The sequence below is a fragment of the Equus przewalskii genome, chromosome 5 (genome assembly GCF_037783145.1).
Source record: "Equus przewalskii isolate Varuska chromosome 5, EquPr2, whole genome shotgun sequence".
Classification (NCBI taxonomy): Eukaryota; Metazoa; Chordata; class Mammalia; order Perissodactyla; family Equidae; genus Equus; species Equus przewalskii.
Genome location: NC_091835.1, coordinates 65,406,877 through 65,421,163, shown reverse-complemented (window position 1 = coordinate 65,421,163; position 14,287 = coordinate 65,406,877). Strand labels below are relative to the sequence as shown.

General features: G+C 38.7%; 1 long non-coding RNA gene across 2 annotated transcripts in view; it reads right to left on the bottom strand.

The window, feature by feature from the left end:
- Positions 1 to 14,287, bottom strand: part of LOC139083561 (uncharacterized) — a 208,385-nt gene that overhangs the window by 172,413 nt on the left and 21,685 nt on the right. The gene's annotated exons all lie outside the window — the stretch shown is intronic.

Sequence of the window (14,287 nt, the reverse complement as noted above, 5' to 3'; positions counted from 1 at the left end):
TGAGTAAAAAAATATTTACTTAAATATTCATCTAGCAGTTTAATGTGTTTTATCACATTAAAATCTTTTATCCATTTGTAATTTTTGTCTATATAAGGTAGAATCCCAACTTATTTTTTTTCCAAAATGGCTAGCAAGTTGTTCCAGCATCATTTATAAACAGTCCATCTTTTGGGCCACTTTATCACACGCTAAATCATGTATATTTGGGCCAATCTCTGAACTTAATGTTTTGTTCCATTTTTCTGTGGCTCTTTGAAGCTAAGATGACACAGTTTTAATTACTGCCGCTTTTACTATCCCAGATAACCTCATGACTCACCTCCTGCTGATCTTTACTCAGATATCACCTTCTCTGTGAGATTTTCCTGAGCACGCTATTTACAACTGCCATTTTGATCACCCCCCACCCTTGCCCCTGCCACTATCTAGGCCCTTCTTTGCTTTGTTCTTCTCCTTAACACATGTCAGCATCTGATATCCTATGTGTTTTACTTATTTATATGCATATTGTCTATATCTCTAAACTAAGTTCCATGAGAACAGGGATTTTGGTCTATTTTATTCTCCTTTGTATCCCCAGTGCCGAGAACACAGCCAAGTAAAGAACAGATCCTCTAAAATATTTGTAGAAGGAATGACTATCTGGGAGAGAAAAATTTCCTACATATAATCACTACCCTATTTCAAGAATTCAGCAGCTCTCTTACACAACCATTCTCCCATGACATACAGAATTAATTTGACTGATTCAAAAGCAATCCATGGGATTTTGACAGGACTAATGTTGAATAAACAGATTATTTTAGGAAGAATTGAAAACTTTACAGCATCAAATACTTCTAAATACCAGTTATTTTTCAATTTTTTCAAGTCTTCTTTTACACCCCTCAGTATAATTTAATGGTTTTCTTCCTAAAGGCCCTATGGATTTCATATTATGATTGTTCCTAGTCAATTTGTGATGCTTTTATTACTATTCAGTCAGTTATTCAATAAATACCTATAGTTGTCTACTATGTGCCAGGCACTGTTCTAAAAGCTGGGGATGCAGCAATGAACAAAAACGGTCTCTGCCCTCGTGGATTATATGTTCTAGTGAGAACGGAATTCTTTTTTCCCCTCACATTTTTTAACTGGTAAGTTTTGGTAGATAAGAAAGCTATTGAGTTTTGTGTATTTACTTTTAACCTGTCTTCTTACTAAATTCTCTTATTGTTTCCAAAAGTATTGCAATTGATTTTTTGGTTTTACCGAATAGACAACCATATCACCTGCAAAGAGTGGTAATTTTGCCATCTCCTTTCCAAAGGTATACATCCCTAGTTCATTTTCTCCTTTGATCCATCAGCACAATGAACTTTTCCAACAGACTCGCTGTATTTACCCACTTTTGAATTTCTGGAAATTAATTCCATTTCTATAGTCAAGGGGAAAAGTCATGAAAAAAAATTTTTCATCTTTAGCCCTGTATAATATACCAGAAATTTTAATTTAGGTGAATCAAAATATCTGATATGATACAATTGACATCAGTTGTATGCAATGTATGCAAAAGCTATTTTGAGAAAATAATTTTTTTTCTCTTTGCTGGCCGATTGTTGATGTAAAATTGATACAAAGAAAAAAAGCTGGTTTGTGTTTAGGAGGCTAAGTAATTCATTGAATCAGCTACTGCTGAATCTAATTATTTCTTTTAAATAAAACATAAAACCAAGTTTCTCCACTAAAAGTTAGAAAACATGAAATCTACTGGTTTCTTTTATATTACTTTCTATTTACCAATTACTTGCACAAACATTGAAATCACTAAAGATTTAATCTGCATATCCAGCCACATTGAAATAAGGCTGCGTGAGCAAAGTTTTACACCACACCTATAAACTAAGATTTTCTGGGGAGTTACATTTGTCCTAATAAAATAAGACAGAGATTCAGAGCAATGTTACAGTGCCTACTTCTACAGCTGAAGAAAATGAGACTTGGCAGCCCTAAGTGTCTAGCCCAGGTTCACATAGTAGGTCTCAGAGTCCAGGCTCAAACTCTGGTTTTCCACTACACATCAAATATTCTTTCCACAGTGGTACCCCTTTCACTTGGCATTATCTATGTAATTAGAAACACTCAAATATGTTTTCTTACCCACCCAGAAAATTTCCTCAATTGTTACCTTTGCATATTATTTTAGTAGGAAATTATTTCTTATGAAATTCACATATGGCTTTTGATTTTATGGCACCCTTTTCCTGGAGGTTCAAATAATTGATGTATGTTTGAAAAGAGAAAATTCTTCCAACAGGCCTGTGTGGGGGAAGCAGAAATGATGAGTCTCCTATGATGTAAACATTCTAATCATGAAAAAATAGATGCACTCATTCATAAGTGTCACAAAACACTCCAAACTGAATAGGAAGGAATATCTGGATGGAACTGATAACAGCCAAGCCTGAAGAGGAAGCGCCACAGCCCATTACAAGCTACTGAAAAGTTCCATAGAAAAAAATGACATATGGCAGGAAATTCCTGACCAGTAGTGTAATCTCTTACATAAATGTGTTGGCAGATAAGTGGATTTTTATGATTTTGCTTACACCCGCTGCTTATTTCCCCCTTAGATATGTCACCATGTAAATGTATTATAACTTCACTCTAACTCTATTTAATAGTATGATTCCATAAATAGTAGGTTCATCTTAATCACCTCAAAATACTCGTGGCCCTTTGCCCAAAAGTGAGAGAAAGGATTAGTAACTAAAATACCAAAAGAAACTTTTGGTATATTGAGGATTCGATATAGTAATACCCTAATTTCCTAGGATTACACATAAGGAATTAGGCAGTGGGAGTTTTAAAATACTGATTAAGGCTACAGCTATAGAAATATAAACATGGCCTTAGAGGAAACAGCTAAAAAGTCAATGAAATAAATATGTATTGAACTCCAGGCATATGTTAAATAGTGACCTAGACATTTTACTTACATTATCTCATTTCATTTTTATAACAATACTGCAAAATGAATATTATGCTCATTTTACAGATCAGAAAACTGAGTTTCTAAAGATGAAGTTATATAATCCATGCCCTCCCACTTCCTCGGCAGACCTAGCTTTAGTAACTCCTGGCTCTACCACTTTCTGCCTACACAACCCTGGGTGAGTCACTGAACCTATATGAGCCTCACTTTCCTTTCTTGTGAAATGAGAGTAATGAAACCTGCCTCACCACCTCGCAAGGTTACCTCGAATCCACTTCATAAACTGCAGAACAAAACACATTGGCAGTTACTACTATCAACAGAAACAGTTAAACTAATAATGGAAAGTGATGGGAGTTGATTTCCAACCTGCTTTCTGGGGACACTTTGTTTTCAAATGCTTGATTATGTAATACTGAGCTGTGTTTCCAGGCAAGGTCTTTCGGGTTGGGTGTCCATGAATCATTTCCTTCATATTCAGATAAAAGATATGCCTGGGCAGTTCAGGTTCCCACCCGGCCTTATCTCAACAATCCATACATTGCGGGTAAGCAAACAGTACACGGTATTGTTAAGAATTTCACTTAAAGAGTCTAAGATTCCCTCTCTGTAGATATTTCCAGCACAAAACATGGGGACTGTTGGGCCATTGACCTACTGACACTGGGTCTACAAAGACAAGTTCCGTGCCAGCAAAGTGAGAGGCAAGAGGAGGAAATCCAGTGTTTTCAATTTTTTTTGTCACCTAAACTCAGTTTTCAAATGAAATCTTATGTGGATCTACAACATGAAAAACGGATAATAAAAGCAATATTTTATTAGAATATTTTATTGGTTCAAATTTGTTACATGTATTTATTATAAGATTAATAAATGAGAACAATGAATTTTAAGGAACACAAAAAATTTGAAATTGAAGGTTATTCATGATTGTGATAAACATCTTAACCTCAGTATCCACACATTTCATTTTATTGTTTTGTTTCCACTAAATTGAGATAAGCCTGATTCACAAGCAATTGCGTATGAGAACGGTTTTTGTTGGTTGCTTGCTTTGTTTTGTTTTTATGGTGTCTGTGGGTTTGGATTGTTTTTTGGGTTTATATTTAACAGCTTATATTGCTTTCAATTAAGCAGTTAGCCAGAGAGGCTTTGTTTGAAAATGTGTACATAAATGTTAACCTAGCCATACAACTCGGCATCACCATAATTTAATATCGTTCTGGAGTTTTATGCAGATAAAATGATTCCTTAGTTGGAGAACTCAAGAGAATCTGTTGAAAAAGTACTATGAAGAGTGAAAGAATCCCGTATGGAACAAAACATAATATGGAAAAATCAATAGTCTTCATGCATAAACAAAATAACCAGAAGATATAACAGAAGGAATCACTCTATTTACCAAAAACAAAAAGATAAAAATTCCTTGAGATACACATAACAGTTATTTTTAAAAAGACCAAAATGGGGGCCAGCCTGGTGGCGCAGCGGTTAAGTGTGCATGTTCTGCTTCTCAGCGGCCCGGGGTTCACCAGTTTGGATCCCAGGTGCGGACATGGTGCTGCTTGGCATGCCATGCTGTGGTAGGCGTCCCGCGTATAAAGTAGAGGAAGATGGGCATGGATGTTAGCTCAGGGCCAGTCTTCCTCAGCAAAAAGAGGAGGATTAGCAGTAGTTAGCTCAGGGCTAATCTTCCTCAAAAAAAAAAAAAAAAAGACAAAAACAAATGGAAAGGTGTATTATGTTTTTGGTTTAAAAGACTCAGCATCTTGAGATATCAATTCTTTCAAAGTTAATTTATAAATATTGGGTATCCCACTCACAAACTTATTATAGGATTTTTTTTTTCAAACTAGACAAGTTAATTTTAAAGTTTTCATATAAAATTAAAGAAGCAATAAGATCCAGGAAAAAGCATTTCGGGAAAAACAAAAAGAAGAATGAAGAAGGACTGACTATACCAACTACTAAAACTGGAGGGAGAGAAGGGAGGGAAGGAGGGAGAGAGGAAATGTAAACCTATCTAATTGCTTGTGTCTGCGCTGAACATCTCAGAAGAAACTGGCTGTATTGGTCAGCTCTGTGGAACAGAATTAGACGCCTTTTGTACCATTTAAAAATTTGATATCACATGTGTGTATAATCTATTCAAAAATAAATAAAATAATTTTAACATATAGACATTAATTGGATAAATGAAGAGTGTAATTATTTTCTGCTCTATGAAACTCAGGGAAGCATACCAACTGCATCTGAATGTGAGTACCCATTTCTGTGCGCCGGCTTACAGTCTCAACCAGGGGTTCGTGATACCCCTGTGATAGCAAATAGCTTCTACTGTGGTATATTTTGAAAACCTCATCCTAGAATGTAGGACAGTCAAGGCTTCCAAAACCATTTAACATTAAGCCATAACATTCAGTCCAGTCATTAAAAAGAAGAAGAAGAAGAAGAAGAAAGAAAAGGAAAGGAACCAGTTTCTATAACTGCTACCTAGGAAATATATTTAAATACAGTTTTTTGTTTTGTTTTGTGGAAGATTAGCCCTGAGCTAACTACTGCCAATCCTCTTTTTGCTGAGGAAGACTGGCCCTGAGCTAACATCCCTGCCCATCTTCCTCTACTTTATATGTGGGACGCCTACCACAGCATGGCTTTTGCCAAGAGGTGCCATGTCCATACCTGGGATCCAAACCGGTGAACCCCAGGCCGCTGAGAAGCGGAACATGTGAACTTAACCAGTGCGCCACCAGGCCGGCCCCTAAATACAGTTTTAATACAAACATATTTATTATCTTTCCCCTGCTCTCCATCTCACTTTATACAAATGCCTTGTTATAACTTTAATGTAATAAATGAGCAATTATCTAATGAATAGTTCCTAGTATTAAATTTCAGCAGAATTTCAATGATACGAGGAGGCATAAAATCTACTAAAACTCCTAATATTATCCCTGGCACATAGAGGAACTCCAGAAATATTTGTTGAGTAAACACTAACTACTAGAGATATTTGGCAAGTTATCTTTTCAGATCCTAATGCCATTAAATGGATTTTAAAACTATGCTAATTGGGATTTTTTTAAAGGGTAATTGAAATTATTTTTTAAACTCAATTTTGAAAGGTTAAAATTATAGGAATTGGGACTGAAATGGTTTCATTACAAAAGTAACCAGAAAAGAAAACAAAACCATATTTTTCATAAATACAGCGAAAGTATTCTCATTGTTCTCCTTACGGCCACTTGGTCATGCAAGGTCCCCAAAATGTATTATTATAAAAAGACACATCATTCCTTGCAGCATTATAACAGTGGTAGCAATCTGAAAACAATCTAACTCTTTCTCATAGAGGACTGGTTTTGAACGAACTCTAGTCCACTTATGTAATGAAATACTATGTAGCTATTTAAAAGAATAAAGCTGATGTCTCTATGTTGGTGTAGAACAACCAAGATATCTTGTTAACTTTTTTAAAAGCATGGAACAGAACGAGGAGCAGTGGAGCCCACCTTCCATGAGGTTCTCAAGTCAGTGTGTGAGGCTGGAGCTGCACCCAGCCCAATGGCCCTCGTAGATGCCTTGGAGCAATGCCGGCATGGAGGCTCACAAACCCTCTCTCGGCAAATCCTGCACAGTGCCAGCGTTTCCTCTGCCACTGAAGGCATTTCTAGTTCTTGAGTTGCACATCAGATGAAGCTGGCTTCCATTTGGAGGCCATGTTGTATGATACATAGTCTTTAAAAGCTAGCCTCTCTTCAGCCATAAAAGAAAAGGAAATCCTGCCACATGTGACAACATGGATGAACCTTGAGGACATTATACTAAGTGAAAGAAGCCAGTCACAGAGGAACAAATACTGCATGATTCCACTTATATGAGGTATCTAAAATAGCCAAATTCCTAGAAGCAAAGAATAGAAAGGTGGTTGCCAGAGCGGCCGGCAGGACAGGGCAAGGGGGAGTTGCTAATCAATAGGTTAAAATTTCAGTTATACAGGATGAGTAAGTTCTGGAGATCTGCTGTTCAACACTGTGGCTATGGTTAACAATATTGAACTGTACACTCTGAAGTCTGTGGAGACAGTAGACCTCATGTTAATTGTTCTTACCACAATAAAATAAAAAGAAAAAGCCAGGCTTACCCTCGACCCACACGCTGAGAGCAGGTCCCAGTGAAGGAACAGGGGGTTGGTGTGCCCATCTCCTTGCTCGCGCAGTGACCACCAGCACTGATTCTCTTTTGCTTTTGGTTTCTTTTGTTTTGTCTTTTTGCTATTTTTGTTTTGCCGGTATATGTAGTTGATTTTCTTTTTTATCATTTCGGGTACTTGCAGTTGATTTAAGTCTAATTCACTTATGGCAGACTTCCTCTGCAAAACTCTCCTACTTGTGTAAACCAATTCAATAAAACTACACATACGCACATATATACTTACCAGTACCTAGACTATCTGGAGACATACTCAAGAAACTGGGAATGCAGGTTACTTTTGCCAAGGACAGGGGACCTGGAGAAGTAGAGTCAGAAGGACGCTTTTTGTCCTGTAATATTTTTGTATTATTTGAATGTTTTACCATGTATATGTGCTACTTAAAAAAAAAAAAACCTACAAGTGAAAGTACTATATTTAAAAATGCACAAAATATTTAATGGTTTAAGAAGACCTTAAGAGTAGACCAAATACCTATTAACCTGCTCTAATGACTTCCCCCTTCTCTACCTCAATTCTTAATGTTTGGGGCTCACAGAATCTTTGGCAATTTGATAAAAACTAAAAAGCCTCCCCCCCCAGTAGAATACAGACACACACACACACACATAAACCCATGAAGATCATGAACCCTAGATTTTAAGCTGTTATACTACAACATCTGGTTGTGGGATTCTTGCCAAGATGTTTAACCTGACTCTATTCACGAAGATATAATCAAATAAATCCAACATACGGGTAATTCTTCAATATAAACAACCTAAACTCTTCAAAAATTCAATGTCATGAAACAAAGCAAAACAAAAACATAAATCCAAAGAGACTAAGAGACACAACAACTAAATGCAACACTGGAATCTTGATCAAATTATGAATTGGGGAGAAAAAATCTATAAAAGGCATATGTAGGACATCTAAGGAATTTGAATATAGATTCTATATGAGATGATATTATGGAATTATTGTTTATTTTAAGGGTGTGATCATGCCAGTGAAATGACTGAGGGTAAAATGTCATGAGGTCTGCAACTTTTATAGTTCAAAAAAATACACACACAGTGCAAACGAATGTGACAAAATGTTAACAATTGGTAAGTCTATGTAAAGGGGATATGGGTACTCATTGTACAATTTTCCAACTTTTCTCTAAGTCTCAAATTTTTCAGTATAAAAAATTGAAGGGGAAAAATTTTCTTCACTCTCCTATAATTCTAACATAGCACCCCCACCAAATTTCCCCCTCCCTCCTACTTACCCATTTGGCTTTCCCTCGCCATCTTTCTTGCAGAAATGGATTGTTAGTATTGTTCAAGAAATCTAGCACTTGATTCGTTTCTTCCAAAAATATTATGCAGCATAGACAGTGTCTCAGCCTGAGCCCATGTTTCCTTTGCCTCTCTCTCTCTTGGCCAACATGTGAGCTTGGAGAGGTCAGCAATTGTGCTTTTATCATCTTTATAACCCCAGAGTTGAAAGACAATAAAGGCAGGCCATAAAAATGAACTGAACTGAGCCTTTGGACCAGTTCACTGATCTTTACTACCTATTGTGTTACTCTTTAGCAAAGCAGGTAACAGATTACACAAGAGGATGGAAAAAACGCTGAAACCAAATCACTAAAATGAAATTCCAGGGTTGCCTCTCCCACAAGATGGATAAAAAGAGCCTTGCTTATAGTAGCTTTGTGCCACATTAGCAAGAGTATGGAAATACAAAGCATGCCCCAAGAAGAAAAAAGTTAAGGTTTTTGCACTGCCATCTGTGCATTATGCTGGCTTCATCCGACTTCCACCTGTTTGCTTTTTATTCTCTAATACTATGCTGACAGCATTTTCGGTGATGATGCAGAGCCTGTCACTGGCAACATAGCACCATCTTCCTTTAGAGTAAATAAAACTATTTCAAGTAAATTGGGAACTAAATGAGAGAAAGTGCTACAGATGGAACACACTGGGAAGCGGAGGGGATGCTTCATTGCTCATCGGCCCCACAGTCCAGGAAAGGAGGTGACTCTGAAACGCTGGCAGTAGACCCAGGCTGACTATTACCATGTGTACGCAGAACAAGCCAACTGAATTGTACTTATCTTTGGGACTAAGGAGCAGCTCTTGTACTCTCCTTTACAACAAAAATCAAATCTATCCATTGCAATCAGTGTTTCACTTTCTAAAAAGTGTTTCCTCTTAACTCTACTCATTGCCAATTATTTTTCCTTCTCTCTTTTCCTGTACCTTCTTTTCTCTTTAGAGATGTCTCTAGAAAGGAAACAGGTGGCCCTCAACCAGCTGACACTTCAATTCTGAAGAACTCTCTGAAATAAAGTTATCCTATTTACAGTAAGGTTTAGGAGAACCAATGTGGTCCCTTTACTAAAGTTACAGTGATTAGTAAAAACAAATTAAATTTAAATAAAAGCATTGTTAAAAGTATCATGAATGGCAAAAGTTGGTCTCGACTTTTTCTTTCTAGAATGAAAGAACTTAGAATTAACACTATGTTGCCTGCCTTTAGGAAATGGTTATTCTTTTCACAACCAAGTATTCCTTTATTTCTTGTTCTCCTTCTTTCTTTCTACTAGTTCAGGAAGACATCAGAGTAAAATGAAAGAAGAAAGGTTTATGAAAACAGAAAATGCAAAGCCATTTCTTACAAAGTGGAGCCCAGGCGAGAGCCCATCTTGTTGAAATCACTGGGAGATTATATTTAGCTGTGCAGTAGGTCTACCCCAGCCTGCTCTGGATAAAATATGGAAATCCCTCCAAACTGAAGTAGGACCTGTTGCATAATGACCCCTCATTCCCCTCTCTCCTGCAAGCCTCTCCCAACCACCACTATCAGCTGTTCTGTGTCTGAGAGATCAGATATACAGATGTACCATCTCCAGCTTCCTCTAGTACCGAAACTCTTGACCTGACTAAAGGAAGAAAAATAGTGACACACTTTTCACTGCCTAATAGTTTCAGTCTCCACCTCTTTCTGATTTGAGAGCCCCGTAAAATCCATTCTCTTGATTAAGTGTTAAAAAAAAATTAAATGAAAATGTCTGTAGCTGGGGTAATGACAGAGCACACGGGCCCGAGACAGGGTTGGGCACTGGGAGAAATAACTGATGATGCAAAGGACATTTCCTATCTTAGCCCCCTCTTTTTTATCTTCAGGTCCTTTCTTCTGCATCTTTCTGCCCTCTGCCTCTTGTTCTCTCTCTTTTGATCCCTTCTGCACCCTATATTGGTGTCAACTAGTGACTGCCAAAGGTGCTCAACTTGCCAACATTATTTCTGTCTCCTGGAGTCAAGACTATGAGCTTTCTTCTCCTTTTCATTCATTTGTCACATTAGTGGCCAGCAAGAGGTTTAGCCCAAATTAATACACAGTGCTCCACCAGCTCTACATGTTTACTGAGCAGTGCTCTGTCCTGGGTGCAGAAGGGAGGAAAAGGAAGCCTTGTCCTTGCCTGCAAGAAGCCTCTGCTCCAACAGAGGAAAACAAACATGCAAACAACTAAATCTAATGTAAGGGGGAATCACAGAGATGGAAACACGGAAGCAAAAGAGATTAAATACCATGAATGGTGATTTCACTAATCCCTACCAGGTCATACTGCAGAGAAACTTTTTTCTAAAAACACTTAAAAAGTCAAGAATGCAACATCAAGATTTATTGGATGTCACGCAAAGAAACATTCAACTTCAAACAGCATCTCTGCTCCCAAATTTTTGCAAGGGGTGGGGAGTTGCACAGCACAATTGCTTATTCTTTAGCAGAAAAGGAGCTGAATAGATGGAAGACCAGAGAAACGGCTTGTAAGTGTTAAGTTTCTGCCGTTGGTGACTCACACTCAAGAATAGCACTTATTTTGCCTCTCCCACAAGATGCTACAAATGAAGCTGCGTCAACTGACTAGGGTTGTGCAGACAAGCTAAGCATCCAGGTCTATACAACATGAAAGGAGCAAGAGGCAGGGATATCTGACTGGCAGGTTATCCCCCTTCCCCTCTTTTAGTTATCCAGGGAATTGAGTTCACAGAAACTGGATATCGGCGAGTGACCTAACTGAACATTTTTCTAGAGTTGGGCAGCCATGACCCATGGAAAGGGCAACCCCATTGGGAGAAGGCAGGAATGCAGTAGGGAGAAGAGAGCCAATTAGAGGCAGCATCTGAGGCCCCGACTATAAATAACTGCTTATCCCCACGTCCCTGTCACCTCCTCTCAAAGTTAGAGTTAGATTCCTGGCCAAAGGCTAAACCTGAATCCACACCCTCCTTTCCCACAAAGCAACCCTGAATGCAGCAGAGGAGCGGGCTGTCCATGCCCAGAGGGGTTTAAAGTCAGGGGCCTCTTTGTTTGATTCCTGCCTTCTATCTTCTATTTCCCAGCTTTTTGGATCTTTGAGCCCTCACTTCTTCATCTGAAAAATAGGGACAATGACGATGATGCTAATAACTACCAGTCATAAAATAGGCCCTGTGCTAAGGGCCTTACATGTATTCCATTTTTTTTTGCTAAGGAAGATTTTCCCTGCGTTACATCCATGCCAATCTTCCTCTATTTTTTTTCCTTTTTTTCTTTTTTACTGTGTGGGCCGCCAGCGTAGCATGGCTGCTAAGAGTGGTGTAGGTTCATTCCCAGGATCTGAACCCAGGGCACCAAAGTGGAGCGTGCCAAACTTAACCACTAGGCCACTGGGGCTGCCCCTTTACATGCATTCTTCATTTAATCTTCAGAAGAAAACTTCAAGGCAGTATTAATAATAATTATTATTATAAGTAATAATACTTCCTCTTTTACAGATGAAGAAATTGTAATTCCTAGAAGAGTTACCCATGGTCTAACCTCACTGTCTGAACTCTTGACCCCTTATACTATTGTAATAATATCTGTCTGAATGGGGTATTGAAAGGGTTAACATTAATAGATCTGGACACTAATTAATGCTATTGTCATTATTTTTGGTGCTGTTGTTTTTGTTGCTTTTCTCTCTTCCCAGATGCTGGGAGTTCTGAGGTCTATTAAGCACAAATCATCAGCCTGTACACTGGCAAGTCAGAACCCATGCTTTGGGGACATGTTTGAGCACCAAATACCAAAACTAGTAGACCTCTTAGATGTTTCATTGTTAAAATATAGCTGCTGAGGATCAATGAGAGATCAAGAGATAAGGAAATGGGATTCAGTAGCAGTATTTCAACTTGCTACCTAAAATGATCCCCAAAGCTTATGTTTTAAAAGTTCAGAATAACAAACTATAAGGTACGTTGTTCTTACATGTTTCACTTAGATTCCCTAAGTTAAAATTAGGTATCACGTGCTAACTTTTGACTATTCAAACTGCACTTTTGCTCCACTCTTATTTTCTAATTCACTTTTCATTGTCATGAAATAACTATGGTCAGTGTTTAAATCTCTGACATGCTAAGATGCCAACCAGATTAAACACAGTAAGCATTTGACATACACCTGGAGATTTTCCTGAGTAAAATAAAATTATTATTGCATTTCATCACTTCCTTCCCATTGCCAACTAATGTCCCCATGTCTGAACGGGTCATTTTCAAGCTACACATCTATTTATAATGGTGTGTTCACTGTCTTCCTTCCTCTGGCACATTGTCTGTGACCTTGACTGTTTCTGGACTGATAAAATAGTGCCATCAACATATGTTTATGAAGCTCTAGACATCTTGTAAGAGATTTCATAGTTATTAAAAGCAATAAAGAGTGACAAGGACAGTTCTACACTATAATACTGCTTGTCAAGAGAAAAATGTCACCCTTACCATAAAGTACCCAGAGGCGTACTTAGGAGGTGGAAAAGGGAATGATTTCCTGGGCACGGTGATGCGAGGGCTGGGGTAAAACACGGCAGCAATGGAAGCTGCCTTCTCTCCAATATGCCTGAGGGGAACCTCGGTCCACACAAAAGGGTCCAGGTTATAGTGACGACCCCACGTCTAAACGTGGAGCACCGAAGAATGCCAGGTTAGTGGCACTCATGAAGAGATGCCAGCAGGAATTTCTGTGAGGACTTGAGATAGCTGAATTTTCTGACTTTTCCTAATAGCGTCAGTATGAAAACTAAAATAATGAATCCTCCCAGGCACCGACGAGAACATTAAAGGAATTTAAACTTTCCAGTTCCTGAGTGCTCACACCCGTAAACACAAATCCATACACTCCACACAGCTATAAATAAGTCCCGCCTGAAGGTCTCCTTCCTGTTCACGTTTCTCCATAAAATCTGGTCGGATCGCCTCCCTTTTGTACTAACTTTTGTCCTTGTCATATCTGTCTGTCAGGAACAGGAGGTGAAGAAAGATACAAATAAACTGGGCTCCAGATGCCCGCTCAGTTAACTGCCTCCCTGGAAAAGTCCGCTTTCCTAGGACCAAAGAAAAGATGACCCCGTAACCCAACAGTAGGTCTATGTGGCACTTCAGGGCCCTCTCAGTAGACTGGGGGAGTCTACTGTCCTCCAGCCATCCCTCCAGATCAAACATTTTATGATTCTGGGATGTACGGCCACAGACGAGGAGAATCTCAGTGGTGGCCCCATACAGCCCCTGACCAGGTCCTTGGCCCTTGTCGTGGTGGGGCAGAGCCTGAGCAGCTGCAAAGCCCTGGAGCTGGGCAGGCGACATCACTCTCTCTCCTCAGGGTTAGCGGTGGCTTCAAAGACGGAGCAGCTTTTTCCTAAGTGCCTTTTTTCACTTTACAGAAAAATCTTATCTTCCTCACTTCTTTTTTTCCTCACTGTTACTACTACTATCATTCACCTATCAGCACTAACTCTATCCCAGCTCCTGAACTTCTCAGTGTGCGAGCTCTCTGAGCCTCAGTTTCCTCATCTGTAAAAGGAGGGTAGTAATGATATCGATTGCTGTTGTGCAGATTAAATTGGTTAATGAATGGAAGGTGCTTAAAACAGTCCCTAGAACATAGTAAGTACCAGGTCATTGCTATTGTTTGTATTATTATTACTGGTAGTAGTAGGGCGAGTAGTATTCCCTGTCACCAACACAAGGGATCCCAACACTGTTATCTTTCCCTCCCTTATATTAAGTCTGGGGTGAATAGTTCAGATCCCCATGTTAGGA